The sequence below is a fragment of the Balaenoptera physalus genome (genome assembly GCF_965194825.1).
Source record: "Balaenoptera physalus genome assembly, chromosome: 2".
In the NCBI taxonomy this organism is placed as follows: Eukaryota; Metazoa; Chordata; class Mammalia; order Artiodactyla; family Balaenopteridae; genus Balaenoptera; species Balaenoptera physalus.
In genome coordinates this window covers 56,449,601-56,471,081 of record NC_138883.1, presented here as the reverse complement: position 1 = coordinate 56,471,081, position 21,481 = coordinate 56,449,601, and the positions used below count along the sequence as shown (strand labels likewise).

Sequence of the window (21,481 nt, the reverse complement as noted above, 5' to 3'; positions counted from 1 at the left end):
TATCTCAGTGAAATTCTAGGCTTTGATTTCAAGTTGGAAATATTTGAAAATATGTATGGCTTCCTGCTGTGAAAGACAAGATATGTCTATTAATACAAAATAATTATATTGAGAGAGCAGAATGCTCAACATGAAAAAAATTAAACTTCACAAGTGAGATACATAGACTTATATCAATTAATTTTCCAATCACTCGTTTCTATTACTAAGTTTTAGCCATGACCTACACACCTTTTTCCGCTTTTCTCATTAAAAATGGGTTTTCGAAGTATAATAAAACATGAATACAAAGTCATTCTCTGATTGGCCTTAAGCACATAAATATAATTAAGCTAAAACTTGCACATTCTTACTAGTGTAAAATTTATAAATTATCTTTTCACAGTTCCTTCCATTAGGGTACAAACATCATCTATATCAAATTTGTACTGCAAATTCAAGACTAATTTAATCTCAAAACCTACAGTGAATCTTGGCAAGCCACAAAAATAGATTCATTAATTGACTGAACATTAGAAATAAATATTAATTTTTTTTTCTTTTCTGACTTTATTTAGAAAGCAAGAAGAAATGACTATGACATTCAATTACCATAACTAAATTTGCATTAATATATTACTCTTCATTAATTCTCTACTGATGTGAATATATTTTGAATTAGAAACATGATCTAACACTTAAAAGAAACTTGTTCTCTTCAACAGAAAGAAGTTTCCAAATATAGCACAAAAAACACATGAGTAAATCTCCTCTGAAATAACTGGTTTTAACAGCCCAAGATTTATTGCAAATCTCTCTCTTTTTCTTTTCTTATTTTTTTTTTTTGGTACAAAGTTCTCTTAGGTGAAGGGGCTTAGAATTAGGAATAGTAAAATGAGAGAGCAAATGAAAAACATTTCTTGTCCCCAAACCTTTTCTCTCTCAGAGTTTATATCATTCTTTCATAGTGGGGAAAAAGTGTTTACAAACAAGACACTGTAGGCTGCAAGGGATATAATATTGATCAGAACACAAAAAGGAACTTGCCTTCATCAAACATAAAGATTAATGGTTGAGACCACTATTACCTATACTATATCACACAAATATATAATATGAACTGTGGTAAGTGAAATGAATGAGAGCACATGACAAGGAAACTCCTAGGTTTGGAATCTCCAACCATCCCTATAATATTTCATAAGGAAAGAAAAGACACTATAAACTGGCGCAGTAGCATTGTAATGCTTGTTTCACTCTTATGCAATGCTGTAAAATGTTATTATTTTACCAATTATTAAAGAGTAAGGCATGTGTTTTTTATGTAAGAATATGTTTGACATATATACTTTTATATTATTAAAAAATATAACTTGCTTATGTAGGTCTTTAATTATAGCTCTTCTTATCATTCTTTAAAAAAATTTATGAAGACATTTTACACTGTGTAAGTTAAAATATATAGATGCAATCTCTTTTCCTTTATTTCAACTTTGAATACCAAAAGCAAAGCAAATCCTCATTTGCTTTTTATCTCCTTATGATAACAAAGAAACCCTAATTCAAAACACTTTCTGCTAAGCTTTCAGCCTTGTTTTCAACTGCCAATGTGCAATAATAGTTTAAAGGAATCAAGATTCAGAAGAATTAGTTATAGGACACAGCGCTGGCTTTGTACAGGCAACTAAAACCCTAAAACTCTTTTGGGTAGCTTATAATAACATGATGGGAAAATATCATCCATGGTCAATGTTGAGAAGCAATGAACACTGTTTTTTGCTTTTTTGTTTTTTGTTTTTCTTTTTTTTACAAGTTTTTACTGCTTATCCAGCAGGGTAAAAGAAAATGATGAAAACATATTTTAAATTGACACATATTTTGCTATTTAAATTTTGTGATAAAATTTTATGTTTAATCTTCCCCTCATATTTTATATTACAACTGTATAATGCATGAATGCTTAAAATTATATATTTTATGATTTACCGTGTTATAGTTATCACTGATGGCAGTAATTTTTATCTTTTTTTCACCACCATATTCTTAGCAACTAGGAGAGTAACCAGCTTATAACAGGAATCAACAAATACCTATTGAATGAATACAGTACAAAATATATAACAGAGTGCTAAACATCTCACCTGAAACCCTGACTTCTTCAATCCCCACCTCCCTGAGCTAATCATATTTAAATCACAGTGTACCCTTCCACACCTTCCTTCATATATACACAGAGAGATTATATAGGAAGTTGGTTTTTTTTATATAAACATAATCATAAAAGCTACCTATTTTTTCTAAGTTGCTTTTCTCTAATTGTCTGTATGCTTGAGCAAATTTTCATGTTGGCAGCATTTTAATTTATTATTATATAAATTCCCTATTCATATATTTTTCAAATATCCTATTGGATATTTTATATATTTATTTGTTCTTGTAAATTTGTAAAAGGTACTTGGTATGTGCATTACAAACATAGTTTTTCCAACTCTGTCACTGGTGCTTTGGTTTTATACATGGCATACATTAATTTCCAACCATAAAAAAGACTGTCATATAATTAAGTACATCCATCTCTCAACTAAGAAGGTCTCCTCCACAACTGTTTTCATATATTACCAGGTCATATATATACTTGGATCTATTTCTTGATTAGCTAAATAATCTATTGGTATGCACATACCATTTCTGCTACATTACAGAGATTATCTCTCCACTCCCCCATCTTATTTATAATTTCCAGAACTTTTTCAAATCTTTCATTATTCTGATGAACTTTAAAATTATTGTATACAATTAAAAAATAAAATATTCTGTTTTGGTCATAATTACTTATATTTAAATATCGATATATAGATTATTGTCAGTTTTAGAAAATAAATCTTCCTAGTCAAGAATATTGTATTTTTGCTTTTATTTTCACATCTTGTTTTATATTCTTCAATATGGTGCTATAGCTTTTTTTTGCATCTTATATCTGGACATTTCATAATTTTGTTACTATCATGAAAGAACATTTTTCCCCCTTTATTTTCATGTGTTTATTGCTATGGAGGAACACTAGCTATTGATTTTTACACATTTATATCAGTATAGAATATATTTCAATATAGAATATACATTTTACAAAATTATCTCAAATGCCCATCTATACTCAGAGTATTTTAGTAGACTTTTACAGCAGATATAAAACCTATTATAGATAAAATGAAATCATACTGTTCTCCATGTGCTTTATTTTATTGTGGAAATTATACTTTTAAGTCAAACATAAATAATTTTAATGGTAAGAATTACTACTCTCTCTTACCTAATGTTATTAAAATAAATTTAGTATTTTTATTTGAAATGAAATTTTCTTTTGATTTTTTTAAAGTAGCTTTTATAAATTATTTCCCTCTATTTATATTTTCTTTTTTATTTTTTGACATTCATGGATATGACTATTTGCCTTATTTTCTTTAATTTTGGGGGGAATAAACTAGTTAACAATTTTTTTACTATCAGATACTATTAAAATTCAGGGATAGACCCAAGTTCGTGGAGGTTTAGTATTATTAGTTATGTTACTCAATTTTTACATTTTATTTAGAGTAACTTACACATTTTTTGTGGAGTTTGTCCTATAGATCCCCATACTTTATTATAAATATTTACCTGTAATATTGTTATGCTACTTTTATAAATAATTTGGGAAGATTTCATCATTTTTTCTTTAGTTTAGAGTAATTTTAAAACAATCATATTACAGGACTTCCCTGGTGGCACAGCGGTTAAGAATCCTTCTGCCAATGCAGGGGACATGGGTTTGATCCCTGGTCTGGGGGGATCCCACATGCTGCGGAGCAGCTAAGCCTGTGCGCCACAACTACTGAGCCTGCACTCTAGAGCCTGCGAGCCACAACTACTGAAGCCCACACACCCTACAGCCCACACACCACAACGACTGAGCCCACGTGCTGCAGCTACTGAAGTCCGCATGCCTAGAGCCCATGCTCTGCAACTAGAGAAGCCACCTCAGTGAGAAGCCCACGTACCACAACGAAGAGTAGCCCCCGCTCTCGGCATCTAAAGAAAGTCGGCGCAGCAACAAAGACCCAACGCAGCCAAAAAAAAAAAAAAAAGGTATTACATGTCTTTTAAGGAGCTGTGTGGGAATTCAACTACTAATAATGCCACTACAATGTCAAATATTTAATATTTCTAATACCAACTGGGACAACTGTTCTACCCAATGGAATTAATTTGAGTAAATTATGCTCTAAAATTTCAAGTTCTTCTAGATTATAGTGATATATGGACTGTGTAAATCTGAAAGAAACAAAAGGTCATTGATAATCATTAAGAACTATAAAATGTTTTGTATAACATATAAATTTTTTTAAATGTTCCAGTTTAAATGAAAATTTAAAGCACTATGCTTCCAAAATCTTTCATGAATTAATATCTGCTGTAAATGTTTGTGCTATTCAAAAGCTTGAACTTACCTCACCTTTAACTTATTTGATCAGAATCAGCAAAGTGGATCCCAGGTGATGGTTTTTCACACGCACTTTTTGAAACTCTTGTCCTATAAGTAAAATAGTACTGTAAAAATTAGTTACAATAAAATGAATTTTTATAATACTAAACCAGATGACATTTTTCATACTAATTTGGAAGCAAACACAAATACAAGGTTAACGCCCAATAAATATTTAAGTGTAAATCAACCTGAAAGACACTGATGTAATGTAGCTGCATTCAGCCACGATAAATAATAACCTAAGTGTTCATAATGTAGTGGTCTTCAGAATTTTATTTGTTATATTCAAGAATATGTTTCAACATTTTCAACTTTACCATTACCCGGAGAAAGGCAAAACTCAATTTAACGGGTCTTCTTTTTTTCTTTTTTTTTAAATCTTTACATCTTCAATTGTAATAACCAGGTGTCAAAGTATATTTTCGAGGGATTGATGACTGTCTGAATAGAGGTAATAATTTGCAATTGTTGTTGCAGAATAACGGTTAACATTAATACCTGGGAATGCCCTTTCCAAGGTTAGCATGACTTTTTTGTTACTATACCTCCATGTGAGAGTCTCAGAGCAGAGGCAATGGGGTGCATCCAAACAGGCATAACATAATACAATATAATACTTCTTAAGTAAGAAGCCGAGTGTGGCGCGACTGATAATTGAATATGTTTTTCTAAGGAAACACCAAAGCCGCAGAAGCTGATTTGGTAACTAGGGCTACCATTGTCTCCCAATCAATATGAGCTAATATTCCCTAAATTCTCCAGACAGCCAGGAATCTGTTCTGTATGCCACACTTAGGATGAATTTCAAAGAGAGATATTTTTTATGCATGAGTCACTGCCACCAGCAAAGCCCATTAACAATTAAAAATAGAATCTGGGTAATAAAATAAAGTCTAACTTTTTTCTTTTCCTTTGTGCTTTGTCTAGTTCTGCTTACTCATAGGGTGCCGCGTGCAAAGGCCTTGGACTCAGCACTTCAGATCAGAGTTCCTCCTGCGAAACGTCTAGGCAGCCACCTCAGCTCGTGCAAGCTAAACGCCACACACAACACTGCAATTCAAGATGGCGGCGGCAGACTGAGCGCAGTCGCTGCACCTGCGCTGTGACCTGGAGCCTTAAGCTGCACAGCTGTGCCGGCTGTCATGAGAACTCCACTCCCTCCCCACTGACAGATCCCTCTGGAGCAGCCCTGCTCACGTTGGCGAGAGCGTGGACTCTAGTGGGCGTGTTTGCACCTCTCCATTCTCTGATCAAAGAATAAAGTTTTTCTTTGCGTCTAAACAGAACCCTGTCTTGTTCTATTGGCGCTAGCAACACCCGGCAGAGGGACCCTTGTTGGGGACTAACCTGGAAGTGTCCGTAACATCACAAAATGGTAACTTTTTTCTAAAGTGGAATTGTCAACAGAGGAATTGGTTTTTTTTTTTTCTGTAAAATCATTATCTTGCTATTTCTTTTTATAAAATTTTTCATTCAACAAGCACTAATTTAGCAACAAATTTAATTCAGCTTTGAGCTAGGAGGTGTGGAATGCTCAAAGGTTTTTGGAATCATTTGTAAAGAAAACCTTTTAGATACACTTCAAAAGAAAAATATTCCAGTAAACTTAATATTGCTGATTAAGTCTATTTCATAATCTTGGTATCTGCTTCTAGAAAATAATTGAAAATATTGATACTTACTATTATAATACCAATTCCAAGTTTCTACATTAATATTATTGGATGAATCATTATTTGTGGTGGAAAAAACTGCTTTTATTTACATCTTAGTCATTTCTATGTTCTAACTGGGAATGTGCTGAAGAGATTCTTCCACACTTTTTCTATAAGAGGGGTTTGGAGCAATAGAAAGGTATGTTTTCTTAGATGACTGCATAGTCATTATATTAGCAAGTGGCAAACCTTTGTGTAGTAGACATAGTGAAGATCCTATATTGCCATGGTATACACAGGAGGCCACTGTACATGTTGGAGAAGTGTGATACTTAAGATAAATCTATCACCTTTACAATTTTCCATGGTGTATACTGTGCTTAACTACATCAGTGAATGAACTGGAAAGAAAAATACTTTGTTAAAGTTTCTTTTTTCTTTGCTATTCACAAAATAGACCCTAACAGGAGGTGCATTGACTATTTTCAAGTAATTATACCTAGTACTATGATCATCTAAATATTTACTTCAAAAGAATCATTTATTACAATGCAAACTCCAGTAGCCCTCAGCTCTCAATACTACACACCAGACACAACTGATTGCCTACAGAGGAGGGCAGCTCAAGCTGGACCACACACTCTCTTCCTCTAACATTTTGTTACTTTATCTGGGGGGAAATCCTCAAAAATTCTCCTTTGGGTGGCCAAATCTGTAACTTCTTCAGGCCCAGCAATAATCCTATTTTCTACTCAAGAGGATAATAGGAGAATAGAAAGTAGAAATAGAGGAGGAAGGAACAAACAAGACAAAAAAGGTTGGGGAGGAAAAGAGGAGTAGAAAGAGATGTCAGAAGGTATAATAAGAGAGAATGAAAATTAGGGCAAACATAGAAACAGAAAGAAACAAAAAAAGGAGGCCTACTTATTGACCATTATATGTACAATGTCACACCATAGTCCCTGGAGCAGAGAAGAGAGTAATGACATTTTTGAACTTTCGCTCCAGTCCTTCCTGAGGCCAATTCTTCTACTGATACTTAGTTCTGCAAGCACCTAAGCAAGTCAATCAGTTTCTGTTGTTCTAGTGTGAAGTTCTAACATATGCTTACCCAGGTGCATGCTTACACAAACTTCTTGTCACAGAGAAAGGAGCAGAAAGATGTATTTAGACAATCTTATTCTCTGATTCTAATCGGCATTCTTATGTAAAAATCACTTAATTAAAATGAAATTTGAACAGTATTATATCCTATTTGATGTCTACATATATTCAAACATTGTTCTCTTAGTGTAGCCCTTAAGTGTCTTTAAAAACAGTAATTTCATTCAAAGTAAAAACATGTTCACTTGATATAAAGTTCACTGAAATAAGCAGAACAGTCATGCTAAAAGAAAAGTTTTTATTTGGTATAAATGGATCATAAAATCTTTGGGCAAAATTAGATGGGTGTTTCCTAAGCTGTTCAGAAAACATTATTTTCAGGAAATGTTAATAGATACCATTATAATTACCTATTATAATGTTAACAGTTGTAGATATCAGTGTATGACCTGTGGAAAACATTATTTATTAAATCCCCATTGTGGAAATTTAAATGTAACTTATTTAACCATTAAGCCAAAAGCTTAATTTATTCTATGTAAGTTGTATGCCCATAGAAATTCTTACTAATAATACCATAGTCTACAATAGCACTTTGAATCATAAAGAAAAGATGTTTAAATATTGGATTGTAATTATCTCTTTTATATTTTATTTTATAAAGGCTTTAGTTGCCTTGAGATGGTTGAAGAACTGTTTCGACAAAATGTTTTTATTTAGTAAAATATTATTTTTTGTACTATAATTGATCATGATTTTGAACACTGATTTTATTAAACTTTGTTGGCATCACACTATTTTAGAATATAGATATTTATGCAGAATTTCAAAATTCTAAAAGGAAGTTATATAAATTGTTTTGCTTTTACTTTATAATATTGCACCTGTTAACACTGACTTGAAAGATTGTTTCTATTACTACTTTAACCATACGTAGGTGCACCATATATCTCTGATTAGATGCTATAGCTTCAATTAAACTTAATGATTTTTCTCTGTAGCAAAGGATTGAAGGCAGTTTCTAAATGAACAAGATTTCTATCAAATTTAATTACTTCCTCCAGTAGATGATATATTATAGGGAAATGGATGCGACTACCCAACAAAGCAGGCTACTGATTTTATTGCCTAATAAAGACTGAGATGGAGATTTTTAAATAAGGATAGTACACTTTAATTTAACACACCTAACCCGAGAATTTTAACTGCTGTTGTTGTGACCATATTATCCCATTTCTTTATTTTAGACTGCAGTGAAGTTTGTTTCATATATATAGGGTTTAAGTTCTATTTTTGATACAGGTAGGATGGGATTGAAACTCAGTTGTGGTGCTATAAATCAGAGTTAATCCTGCTTGTTACTTGGGTATGGCTATGATATGATAAGTATGATAAATGCCTGGAAAGTTTCTCTCTTCACTTGAGTTACCCACAGAAAAAAAACATTGACAAAAGAAATTGAATTCCCATTTTTGAGGGTCCACAAGTGAAAAGGAAAGGAAATGAAGCCAATAAAGGGCACATGGTCAGCAAAGCACACTCCTACTGGGGGAACTTTGAGAGGGAACATGTACATTCAGTCATCTCACTAGAGGGAACCAAAGTATTCATATACCAAATAGTATCAGTCATTTGTTGAGACCTTCTCCTGGAGAGTATTAACTGCCCTTGGAAGTACAGTGGAATGATCAGAGAAATCATCAAGCAAAGAGTTTCAAGTACTTAAAATTGAAAGTCTTTGGGTTGACATGCAGGGACACAGTCAGGGTCAAAGGAATATGGGAAGGTCACTGAGAGTGTCTTCTCTAGTTACTGACGGGGAGGTCTCTTCTCTGAATAGTACAGTATTCAGTCAGGCTCTCTTACAAGGTAGTCCCAAAGTAGAGGCTCAGTGCAATCAAATCTTATCAAAAATTTTTACTGGACATCTATTGCCAGTGTCACTCTGTTGATCTCATTTATATTTTTAACTGAGTTAGACTGCAGAAAGATAAAAGAGAGTAAGTAGTATATATATGTAAGCCGCATAGCAGAGGGAGATCAGCTCGGTGCTTTCTGACCACCTAGAGGGGTGGGATAGGGAGGGTGGAAGGGAGGGAGATGCAAGAGGGAAGAGATATGGGGACATATGTATACCTATAACTAATTCATTTTGTTATAAAGCAGAAACTGACACACCATTGTAAAGTAGTTATACTCTAATAAAGATGTTAAAAAAAATCATAAAAAAAAGAGTAAGTAGTCTGATGAGGAAGGTGATAAAGTTTATAGTACTAGATTTTAAAGAATTGTGTATGAAAATATAAATCTTTTATGTCCTTTGAATTTTGGCACACGCTAACCTGTTTCCTGTAAACTTCTCAATTATTGCTCTAATTTCTTCTATCAGCAGTAGATTTTCAGTTAAATATTATTTCAAAACACTCGACTGATGACTGTCTTTAAACTTATATTGACCTCTCTTTCTGTCCATATTTTCTAGGCTGTAGTTCCCTCTGCTATAACCACTTCTGTAGTCCCAGGTTGCAGAAATAACGAATGGTTAAAAACTCAATTATTAATTGAGAGTTCCTTTCTGATCTATGAAGCTGAGTTGATATTTATAGAGGTATGAGAGATCTGAGTGTGATGATTTATAATGACACCAGGTACTAGGACACCAAATTGAGGCAGTCTAATTAGATTTTAAATTCAGGATTGGAGAGAAGGAAACAGAATCTCCTATATAGTATTAATGGTAGTAGACAGTGAGATTATTTTCAAAGGGCAATTTAGCAACATCACTCAAAACCATTGGCTTACCTATTCTACTGGTAGCAATTTAACTTAATGATGTATATGCATATGTACACGAAGATGTACTTTGAAATATGTTTCTTGCAATATAGTTTGTATAGCTAAAACAAATCTGGAAACAATTTAAATCAATGATAGAATACGTAAAACATGATGTATCTATACAATAAAATACTACGCAAGTTTTAAAGGGAATGACTTAAATATTTAAAGCCTAATAAATGTCCAAAATGCATTTATAGTTGACCCTTGAACAACTCAGGAGTAGGGGTACCAACCCTCAAATCAGTCATAATCTGCATATAACTTTACAGTCGGCCCTCTGTATCAACAGTTCTGCATCCAAAGATTGAACCAATGGAAGCTCCTGTGGTACTGTAGTATATATTTATTGAAAAGATCTGTTTATAAATGAACCCGTGCAGTTCAAACCTGTGTTGTTCAAGAGTCAACTGTACTGTTATGTGTAATAGATACATCGTTAAGTGTAAAATGTAACGGCATAAGAATATGTTTAGGTTATTTCTATTTGTGTAACTGTAAAAAGAGAGATAAAAACCTGCTCATATTTGAGTTGACCCAGAGTTAGGTGTAGGAGAATAGAGATTTCAACTATTTAACTTTTCACATTAACTTTTTGGTATCATGTGCATTTGTTACATTTATAATGTAAATGAAAGAAATTGAAATCTCAAACAATTATTCAGTTTTCATGAATTTCCATTCAAGTCACTATGGGAGATACACACCAGACCAAGACATGAACTTCAGGGTATCAAAGTTTTCATGTGTTTTGAAAGGGTAATTAAGACTCTGCTGGTACTTTTATTTCACTACCAAATAAAAGGAATGCCATATGAATTATGAGAATGTATAATAATTAGGTAAAAAGTAATGTTACTTTTGGAAATTTTCATTTGAATTTAACCATGTCAATATTTAAATTTATAGCAAAATATGTACTATAAAACTGCAGATCCTAACTGTGACCTAAGGCTACTGTAATTTAAATAGGACATGCATCACTATGACCATGCATATTGAATTCTGGAGCAGCATTTTTTTTTTTTAATAAAAAACCAGTTTCTACTTTTAAACTTCCATTATTTCCATGAACTTTAAAATTTTTCAATTATAAAAGGGATTTCCTTTTCCCTTGGATGCACACCATTCTCCTCCTGGATTATTAAAATGTCATGGGAAGGTCATTTATTTAGATTATGCTGTCTCATTACACAAACATAAATGTCGTTTGAGCAAATTCAATCTGCCTGCTTCCTGCTCGTGTACATCCAAAAACGCCCTCATTGGTTGACATAATATACCAGTGAAATCAAATGCAGGGCCATTTGTTACCCCCATTGTTCAGATCACAAATAATGCTAATAAAACATTTGTCATCATTTATGAAAAATTATAGAAAAAATGTGAAACATTATTTCATATTATTTTCTTTCCATTAGAGACACATAATATTATTGAATCCATACTGAGATGTTACATACTAAGCCTTAGATCTTACTCCAGTGACCTATATGATTGTGAAATCATGGCCCTTAGGGATTCATTGTGAAATTTATATAGCACCTGCTATTTCATGCTACAGAAATAATCTTATCTTATAAAAATAAGGTTTGTTTTTTTGATTATTTATCTAAACTGTGAGATTTAAGAGGAGCATGTAACTAGATATTTTAAACTCAGGAAGAAAAACAGATCAAATAGAAATACAAGTAATGAAAAATACATACAATTTCTTGAATAGATTTCTTGCATAAAAGTGTCAAGCAGTTTAAATTATGTAAGAAGTAAATTATGATAGCCCCCACTCAAACATTCTAACTGATGGTAACATTGTGGTGTGTGTCTTGAATGTCTTTCCCATGTGTTTATGGATATAAATTTTTATAATATATACACAAAAAAACACATACACACATAGAATCTTTTAATACTCATTGTTCTGTAACTTTTTTTCAATAAATGTTTTTAATTTTGTTTTTAATTTTCAAAATGGGCTCTATATCACTTTCTTTCTATTCTCCAGAGACGTTTGTAAAATATGTGAACTCTGGACTCCCAGTCTTAGAAGAGCATGGTCCAGTGAAGTGACATATGAGATTGTGCAGTTTTAACAAACTCCATAGCAGATTCTTAAACATATTTAGTTTAAAAGAAACCCACTATTTTCTTGCTGTTCAAATATATATGAATGATTTAGGAAAACTTTATATACTCACATAATATAAGCTAGAAAAATAGTCTATAAATATGTGTGTATATATAGTCTACATATATGTGACTTTTGAATACATCTATTTTTATATTTTATATTTTTATATTATATATATATTTATATGTAAGTGACTAACACTGTTTCCTTCAAAATTGGGGACTAGTTCATTATCATAAATGCCATCTTTATCAAAACTAACTTCATAATTCTACATAATTTTTCAGTTTAAATCATCTATTGTTCATTCTTACACTATACCTTTCTCTGTTACTAATGCATTTATTCTGCTAGTTCAACCTATCTTTCATTATTATCTTTTATCAATTTTTGATATTATTGTACTTTTCTTTCCATATGAGCTTGAAAAGATTATCATATCACTTAAGAAATTGTATTATTATTTTGATTGAGAGTACAATGAATTTTTAAATTAAATTTGAGTTATTTGACATAATTACTAGGTAGTCTTCCTATATAGAGGTATGGATTTTAAAAACTTTATCTCTCCATAAGTAATTAATAATGAAGCTAAAATCCATTAATTAATAATTATGTTTAATTTCATAAATATATTTACTCATAATCTGAAGTACCATAAATATAAACATTATAGTTTTAAAATATCAATAATTAATCATGTAAAAAATCCAACACTGTATCCATAAAATAAAGTTTTTTAGTTTGGGAATATTTTCTGTCAGTAAGGAATTTTTGTTATTTTTGTTATTCAAAAATGTTTTTACCAGACACAGGCACACCAATACATATAACATAACTGGAGTTTAGTTTTTCTGAACTACAAAAGGATAATTTTTTAGCTTTATTGAAGTATAACTGACAAATAAAATTGTAAGATAATTTTAAGTGCACATTGTAATGTTTTGATAAACACATACATTGTGAAAGCGTGTCTCTCATCTAGGTAATTACATATTTATTATGTCATATATATATGTGTAAACATTTAAGTTCTACTTTCCTAGCAGATTTCAATTATACCATACAGCGTTATCAACTACATCACTATGCTAGACATTATATCCTCAAATCTTATTGGTCTGACACTAATAGTTTACACCCTTTATCAAACTCTTCCTATTTCCCCCCACACCAGCCCCTAGCAACCACTTTTCTACTTTGTTTCTAAGAGTTTGACTTTTTAAAAAAATTCCATATATAACTAATATGTAGTATTTCTCATTCTCTGGGTGACTTATTTTGCTTAGCATAATAGCCCTCAAGGTCCACCCACTTTGTAGGAAATTGCCAGATTTGCTTTTTTCTCACGGCTGAATAAGATTTCTCAGTGCACAATGCTGCAATGAACATGGAAATGCACTCATGTCTTCTATATCCTATTTTCATTCCCTTTGGATATATACCAGAAGTGGAATAGCTGGATCATATGATAGTTCTATTTTTAATTTTTTGAGGAACCTGCATACTGTTTCCTATAGTGGCAGCACCAATTTACAATCCCACCAAGAGTGTACAAGGGTTCCCTTTCTCCACATTCTCACTAACACTTGTTATCTCTTGTATTTAGTTTGATGATAGCCATGCTAACAAGTGTGAGGGGATATCTCATTGTGGTTTTGATTTGCACTCCTCTAAAGATTACCTTAGTGATGTTGAGCACCTTTTCATGTACCTTTTGGCCATTTGTATGTCTTCTTCGGAAAACGTTTATTCAGTTTCTCTGCTCATGTTTTAATCGGATTGGTTGTTTTTTGGCTATTGAATTGCATGAGTTTTTGTATACTTTGGATATTAACCCCTTATTAGATATATGATTAGCAAATGTTTTCTCCCATTCTGTAGGCTGCATTTTATTTAGTTGATGGTTTCCTTTGCTGTGCAGAAGCATTTTATTTTGATGTAGTCCTACTTGTTTTTTATTTGCTTTTGTTGTCTTTCCTTTTGGTGTAAAATCAAAAAAAAAAAAAAATCATTGCCAAGACCCCCTACATTTTCTTCCAGAAGTTTTACAGCTTCAAGTCTTAAATTTGTGTCTTTAATCCATGTTAAGTTGATTTTTGTGTATAGTGTAAAATAGGGGTCCAGTTTCATTCTTTTGCTTATGGCTGTTCAGTTTTCCCAACAACATTTATTTAAGAGACTATTCAGAATAGTATACAGAATATACAATTCTGTATATTATTGGTTCCTTTAATGTAAATTAATTGACCATATATTCATGGGTTTAATTCTGGGCTTTCTATTCTGTTCTACTCATCTAAGTGTCTGCTTTTATACAAATGTCATATTATTTTGATGATTATATAGCTTTGTAACACATTTTGAAATCAGTAAGTGTGATCCCTCCAGCTTTGTTCTTCCTAGAGTTTGCTTTGGTTCTTCAGGGTCTACTGTGATTCCAAACAAATTTTAGGATTTCTTTTTCTATTTCTGTTAAAAATGCCTTTGGAATTTTGATAGGAATTGCACGGAATCTGTAGATCACTTTGGATAAGATGGACATTTTAACAATATTCATTCTTCCAATCTATGAGTACAGTTTATATTTCTGTTTAATTGTGTTTTCTTCAATTTATTTCATCAATGTTTTATAGTTTTTTGTGTATAGATCTTTCACTTCCTTGGTTAAATTTATTCCTAAATATTTTATTCTTTGTGATGCTACTGTAAATGAATTTTCTTCTTAATTTCTCTCTCTGATAGTTCACTGTTATTGTTTAGGATTGCAGTCAGCCCCATTTTGATGTGGGTAATATGGGGATTTTCTCCTTAGCCCAATGTGCAGGAATCACTCACCTAGTTTCTGGATTTCTTTCAGGGGTAACTGCTCTATGTATAGCTGTAGATTTGATGTATCTGTGGTGGAAGGTGAGTTCAGGAGGCTCCTATGTCTCCATTTTGAACCAGAATTTCTCCAAAAGGGTTTATTTAAGAAGTATACATATTTTAAGTACAAATTTATTGTATGCAAGTGTCAAATAACACATAGAATTGCTGATATTGTAGAAAAAGTGAAACCAAGCAGGATTCTGCAGGGCTTTCCTGGAGACAGACCCCACCCCCCCACTCCCCCAATCCCTGTATCCCCTACCTGCCTCTTGTTCATAGAAGAAGCTTGGCATCTCTGACTCCATATTGTATCTGTCTCTTCTGCTGCTCTAATCTCTGAGTCATAAGCCTCTGCTTAGCCCTGCACATGGACATGTTAACCGCTAAAGGAATTTTGCTTACAGCTTAAGATTTGAGCAAATGACTCCTTACTGGAAACTTGCCTCCCATGGGGAGATAAGGAGGTATGAACAAAAATAAGGATTGTCTAGTCAAGATTCATAGGAACATCATGATTAAACTCAAGTCAGCTGAAGTCAACTGACCAAGAACAAAGAGTTTTCACAACCTTCCTCAGACCCTTGCTGGGGCCCAGATAGCTGCAGTTGTCTATCACTTTCTGATCTTAACCCCCACCTGCTTCCCCCATCCCTAGGATAAAAGAGCTTGAATTCTACCCCAAATGAAGATGGTTCTTTAGGACATTAGTGCACCATCTTCTTGGTTTACTGACTTTCCAAATAAAGTCACTTTTCCTTGCCACTACACTTTGTTTCTTGACGTATTACCCTGTCCTGGAAAACAGTATGAGCTTGGACTCGGTTACAAGAGATTTAAATTAAAATTTGCATTAGAAATTAGAATTGTAAATTAGAAATTGTATATTATAAAAGGCAATCATTGAGGATTAACTTAATAAAATAATAAACTCACATAATATCCACACTGAAAATTAGAGGCTAAATTTGTATTGGATTACATGTACAAAGTAACATCATGTTTTTGACAGGTTCCAACATGAAAAGAAAGTATTTTTATTTAAGAGAAAATAATATAGGCATATATAGCAATGATTACTAGAAAATGTTATATATTATTGATTTTCATAATTGAAAAATTAAGCCCAATAAATTATGACCATATATTATTCTTTTAGCAAATAATTTTCCTGTGGGCATACCCATGCATTTTAAAAATCCTCATTTAATAGTTCAATAGATACATTTTATACACTAGATATTATGATAGTATAAATTTTAATAGGCTTCATATTTAGCTATCAGATGTCCATATGTAAAAATTTTGCTTTAGGTTGCTCAATATATTATTATTATTATTATTATTATTATTTATTTATTTATTTTTGGCTGCCTGGCATGAGGGATCCTAGTTCCCTGACCAGGGATCAAACCTGCGCCCCCTGCATTGGAAGCACAGAGTCTTAATCACTGGACCGCCAGGGAAGTCCATGCTCAATATATTATTTTAAATTGTCAGAAACACTTGACGTTGCTATTTCCACCCACTTTGCATGACGAATATTGAAGAATATGTTTGTTGAAGTGCTTTCCAATAATGAGGAAAATAAGTTACGCTATATGAAGCCTTTTGTATTGCAAGTTTAATTTGTTTTATACACGTTTCTTCTTCTGTGACAAGATTTTATTTTTTCAGCATATACAGACATTCCCTGATTTACAATGCTTTGTCTTATGATTTTTCATCTTTACAATGGTCTGAAAGCAATGTGTATTACATAGAAACCATACTTTGAATTTTGACTATTGATCTTTTCCTGGGCTAGCAATATGCACTACAATACACTCTTTTGATGCCTTCATCAATGTGAAAGTGAGTCACAGCTCCCAGCCAGCCATGTGATCACAGGGTAAACAGCTGATATACCTACAATCATTCTATTTTTCACTTTCAGTACAGTATTCAATAAGTTACATGAGATATTTAACACTTTATTATAAAATAGGCTTTGTGTTAGATAATTTTGCCCAGCTGTAGTCTACTGTAAATGTTCTGAGCACGTTTAAGTTAGGCTGGCTAAGCTATAATGTACAGCAGGTTAGGTGTATCAAATGCATTTTCAACTTATGATACTTTCAATGTACGATGGGCTTATCAGTTATGTCCTGATAAACCCATCATACGTTGAGGAAAATTCGTGTGTTAAAACAAATAGAATTTGAACTTTAAAAACCTTTGCCATACTATTCCTTTATGCCATATTTAAAAACAAACTTAATCAGAGCACTCTTGACATCTGTGTACAATGGAGCATAATACAAAGTCAGAAGTAATTAAAAAGGTTTTCCAATTTGACAAAAGAGACAAGGAATACCACTCTAACACAACTGTTGTGAAAACATTTGTAATTTGTTTATAGTGAACCATTTATCATCTTAGTCCCTGATTCTGTTATCCATTTGCAGGTTAAATGTTGTAATCAAAGTTGTCAGATCCACTTAGTGATCCATAAATTAAAGTTGACCTTCCAATTTAAATCTTTTCAAGTTAATGTAGATTAAAATTAGTGTGTGAAAAAAGCATTATTTAAATGTACAATAAGTATCAAAATATTTACTGCCAAATTCAGATTTATTTAAGGCACCAGAGAGATAAAGCATACTTTCTTTAGATTTCCTTGTTTTTAATATAGTAAAGAAAATAAAAAGAAAGACGGATCTTTTTAGAATTTATCTTTCCATTCAAGAGAATATGTAATATTTGTAAGGTGCTTAAATTGCTCCAACCTGCCAACTAACAGGCAGTGCCAAACTAATGAGGTAGTGGGAATTCAAATATTGTCAAGAGACATAGACCTACTCAATACCAAAAATATTTTTAGAGAATAATAAGCTACGTGAGCCACCAAAAAAAAAAAAAAAAAAACTTTTTGATGATGGCCATTCTGATGAGTGTGAGGTGATACCTCATTGCAGTTTTGATTTGCATTTCTCTAATAATTAGCAATGTACAGTGTATTTTCATGTGCCTTTTGGCCATCTGTAGGTCTTCTATGGAGAAATGCCTATTTAGATCTTCTGAGCATTTTTGATTGTGTTGTTTGCTTTTTTTTAATATTGAGCTATTTGTATGTTTTGGAGATTAATCTCTTGTAGGTAGCAGGTTTAGCAAATATTTTCTCCCATTCTGTAGGTGGTTTTTTTGTTTTGTTTATGGTTTCCTTTGCTGTGCAAAAGCTTTTAAGTTTAATTAGGTCCCATTTGTTTATTTTTGTTTTTATTTCCATTACTCTAGGAGATGGATCCAAAAAGATACTGCTGCGATTTATGTCAAAGAGTGTTTTGTCTATGCTTTCCTCTAGGAGTTTTATAGTATATGGTCTTACACTTACATCTTTAATCCATTTTGAGTTTATTTTTTGTATGGTGTTAGAGAATGTTCTAATTCATTCTTTTACAGGTCACTGTTCAGTTTTCCCAGCACCACTTATTGAAGAGACTGTCTTTTATCCATTGTATAATTGTGCCTCCTTTGCCATAGATTAATTGCCCATATGTACATAGGTTTATTTCTGGGTTTTCTATCCTGTTCCATTGATCTATATTTCTGTTTTGTGCCAGTACCATATTGTCTTGATTACTGCAGCTTTGTAGTATAGTTTAAACTCAGGGAGCCTGACTCCTCTAGCTCCATGTTTCTTTCTCAAGATTGCTTTGGCTATTCAGGGTGTTTTGTGTTTCCATAGCTGGGAAAAGAAACATAATTTGGAAAGATACATGCACTCCAATGTTCATTGCAGCACTATTTACAATAGCCAAGACATGGAATCAACCTAAATGTCCATCAACAGATGAAAGGATAAAGAAGATGTAGTATGTTTATACAATGGAATATTACTCAGCCATAAAAAAGAATGAAATAATGCCATTTGCAGCAATATGGATGCAACTAGAGATTATCATACTAAGTGAAGTAATTAGCCAAAGATAAATATAATATGATATTGTTTATATGTGGAATCTAAAAGAAAATGATACAAATGAACTTATATACAAAACAGAAATAGACCCACAGACAAAGAAAACAAATTTTTAGTCACCTAAGGGGAAACGTGGGGGAGGGATAAATTAGGAGTTTGGGGTTAACGTATACATACTACTATATATAAAATAGATAACCAACAAGGACCTACTGTATAGCACAGGAAACTATACTCAATATTTTGTAATAACCTATAAGGGAAAAGAATCTGATAAAGAATACATACATATATATATATATATATATATATATATCTGAATCACTTTGCTGTACACCTGAAGCTAACACAACATTGTAAATCAACTATACTTCAATAAAAAAAAAAGAAATGGTTTAAAAAAGAATGGTGTAAAAAAGAGAGAGAGAAAGGCAACACCTTCGCTTGGAGAGCTGTCTCTGAAACTTATCAATTGGAGGGTGAAAAGTCTTTACTTTTTGAATGAGGCGTTGATGCTTATTCCAAAGCAGTAAAACAAAGCATGTAATACCCTGACTGGTCAAAAAATTGTTCCAGATGGCAGTGAAGCAGTGGTGGTAAGTAGGTAAGATGGATAAGATGGTTAAGAGAAAGGCAGGAGAGAAGAGGTATGGTACATGGTGAAAAAAATCCACGTCCCCACCGCACTATGTGGTTTTATAAAGTCTAAGAACATTGATAATTACTATTCTAAAGCACTTCCTCCTACAGTGAATAATTTTCTTTCTAAGTATTTGTAGATCCTTATTGCTAAAAGATAAAATAAGGTAATTCATCTTCTTGGTGAAGTCCATTATAACCTTTAAAAACTTTCCATCTTTACATTTCCTTAAGTTAACATGAGGTAAAAGAAGCTAACTTTTTTGATTGCCAACTACACACCAGTCTTTGAAGCTTTCAGATGCTATGTCATTCCCTTGTTCCTGAAGCAAATATTCATCTTTTAATTTTTCTGGTGAGGAAACTTATCAGAGGTTAAGTCCCAAACACCATACTTGTTTTTTTAACTTACCCAAATGCAATTATACCTAACTCAGTACTCTTACTAATGGCATAAACATAATATTTAAAGGTACTTTTAATTGTTTTCCTCTGACAGCTCAGGCTTTTTTAGTATTCATATTGATAGTATTCTTATACATTTGTGTACATTTTAATTCATTCCATATTTAATTTCAACACACATTTGTATATATAATACATACTATATATACAGATATATATTATGAATATAACATATTTCATGCATACCTCAGATTCAGACCAAGAGACTCTTATAATGGACATGCTCTCCTGTCAGTTTGAAAGGATAATTTCACATACTAAATTGTGTTATTTTCCTAGCCAAATTTAATTAGGTAAAATTCAATATAATGTTATTTTAAGTGGCATGCTGCATTAATTCAACAATATTAAAATGAATAACATTAGGGCCTTCCCTGGTGGCGCAGTGTTTGGGAGTCTGCCTGCCAATGCGGGGGACACGGGTTCGAGCCCCGGTCTGGGAAGATCCCACATGCCGCGGAGCAACTAGGCCCGTGAGCCACAGCTACTGAGCCTGCGCGTCTGGAGCCTGTGCTCCGCAACAAGAGAGGCCGCGATGGTGAGAGGCCCGCGCACCGCGATGAAGAGTGGTCCCCACTTGCCGCAACTAGAGAAAGCCCTCGCACAGAAACGAAGACCCAACACAACCAAAAATAAATAATAAATAAATAATAAATAAATAAAAAAAAAAATGAATAACATTAATTATGATGAAGCCTTTAGTTTTCAAATGCTTTCAGGGCAGGGTTATTATTTCCATCTTACAAACGAGGTAAGACAAGCTCAGAGGCTAAGTGGTTAAATTACATAAGTTCAAAGAAAATTTCAGACCCAAGAGGCCAAACTGCTAGCTAATTCTCTTGCTCCACTATTTCCCAATTCAAAAGCCATTTTGGAAGGAATATATTACATAATACTCAGTGCAGGTACATTTATTTTTGGCTGACTCTGAAGTATTTTTTTCAGAATGATCACTTTAGGGAACAGGTCTTCAGCATATGTCAACATAAAAGATGATTGTGACATAAATAATTATGATAGATTGTCTACATATTTGATCTTTGAATTGAGGTTTCAAACAAACTCATCTTGCTGCTATTATATTTAGGGAATTGTTTAAATTGCTTGCAATATGAACTAGCTATTTGTAATCTGCTGTCTTCCTAGGTGTTGATAAAGATAAATCACTACACCATTTTATGTGCTTTTCTTTCTACCCCAAACTTACTCCTCTGTTGCACACCAAACACATCATAGTCCTGCCATTATTAGTAATAATCAGGTTTAGGAGACTTTAATTCACTTCCCATTATGTTATAGTTTATCAAAACTTTGTA

The 21,481-nt window shown here is 32.6% G+C and overlaps 1 long non-coding RNA gene across 1 annotated transcript in view; it reads right to left on the bottom strand.

Moving 5' to 3' along the window:
- The window catches only part of LOC309656145, a 190,941-nt gene extending 170,104 nt beyond the window's left edge, over positions 1-20,837 (bottom strand). The window contains exon 1 of the long non-coding RNA XR_014261174.1: positions 20,527-20,837. This is a non-coding gene — a long non-coding RNA (uncharacterized lncRNA). The remainder of the gene's footprint in view (positions 1-20,526) is intronic.
- Between the last annotated feature and the right edge of the window lie 644 nt (positions 20,838-21,481).